Here is a 1,448-nt window from a genome sequence, read left to right as displayed (position 1 = left end):
GAATCTAAGCCCAGGAACTAACTACAGTGTCGCAGTCAGAACGAAAGCTGCAGAAGGAAGTGAATCTACGGTGGAGAAGGGATTCAGTTACACAAGTAAGAACTAAGATATAAACTCAGTCAAACTGTTGAAGTATCAGTGCTGTTTGGTCTGTGTTTTGTCACTTGAATACTTCAAACTGCAAATTTCTACAGTGCCCAAACCTGTGACCAACATCACAGTGGAGAGTGTGACCACGACCTCCATCAAGCTAACGTGGTCCAGACAAAATGATTACAAGCCTTCCTACTCCTACCTGGTCATAGCGAGACAGAGTGGCAGCGAGATAAAGAATGATTCGACAAAGAATGAGACGTACACCTTCTATAATCTGACCTCTGGAGAGCTGTACACATTTTCTGTGTTCACGGTTATAGCAGGGGTCAAATCCACAGAGGAAAATACACAGAGTTACACAAGTATGTCTTAAAAATCTCTGAAATGTGCTTCAAAGTCAAGTCTTCCTAATCCATCTTGCAATTTATAGTGATCCCCAACAGACTGTCAGAGCTTGGTTATATGTGATATTGTATTATTTATATGGATAGCATTTTTTTTCTTAAAGGGGAACTGATAAGAGAAAAGAGTTCCAGGCACCGCAGGCAGATATAGAAGCTCCAGTAAAGCTGAAGCCTACAATTTTCATAAAAAGTTTTCCTCCCTGTTTGACAATCAGTAGCCGTTAGCTCGATACCTTTGCTCTTTAGTTTCTATCCTTTCTGTGAAAGGTCTCAACCCCGAGCCAAAATATAACATCATCAGGGTTTTAGTGATGTTATATAAACTTCTAAAAGTAAATCTTTAAACATGTTTTTGGTCAGAAAACAAGTAATTTGGTCGACATTTTCTTTGTGTTACTACTCAGCCCCTATTAGTCCAATACTAATGTTCATTTAATTTGAATCTTCTTTTTTATCCAGTGCCTGAAGCAGTCTCAAACATTACAGCCGTAGGAACCACAACTAGCCTTTCAGTGAGCTGGACACTGGTGACAGGGAAGGTCTCCAGTTACAGTGTTGTGCTAAATAGTGCTGGACAGTTAGTGAACAGCACGGATGTAAACAATCAAACTACAAACACAGTCTTTGGGAGCTTGACACCAGGAGTAATCTACTGTGTCCAGTTGATCACCAAAAGTGGACCTTTTCAGAGTAACAGTTCACCTGTCTGCAGCGCAACTTGTGAGTTTCATTGACAATCTGACTTCTACCTCAAATTGTATATTCAGCATTTTTTATCAACACCTATTTTAAAAATGCATGTATTGTTTGAATTAATTGAATTAATCAATAAAATAATTAAATCCTTCTCCTTCTTCAGTTCCCAACCCTCCTGGCTCCATCACAGTGCAATCTCAGACTGTTAATTCCATCAACTTCACCTGGGCCCTTCCACAGAACATGAACCAC

The 1,448-nt window shown here is 39.7% G+C and overlaps 1 long non-coding RNA gene across 1 annotated transcript; it reads left to right on the top strand.

Moving 5' to 3' along the window:
* The first annotated feature begins 6 nt into the window (after window positions 1-6).
* Window positions 7-1,442, top strand: LOC102215755 (uncharacterized). Its single transcript, XR_311855.1, has 3 exons — window positions 7-95; window positions 960-1,220; window positions 1,360-1,442. It is a non-coding gene; the product is annotated as an uncharacterized LOC102215755 (long non-coding RNA).
* The last annotated feature ends 6 nt before the right edge of the window (window positions 1,443-1,448 follow it).

Source organism: Pundamilia nyererei, unplaced genomic scaffold (genome assembly GCF_000239375.1).
Source record: "Pundamilia nyererei isolate P.nyererei 1_Seehausen unplaced genomic scaffold, PunNye1.0 scaffold00078, whole genome shotgun sequence".
Classification (NCBI taxonomy): Eukaryota; Metazoa; Chordata; class Actinopteri; order Cichliformes; family Cichlidae; genus Pundamilia; species Pundamilia nyererei.
The sequence above is the reverse complement of the archived record's forward strand: the minus strand, read 5'-3'. Positions and strand labels throughout refer to the sequence as shown.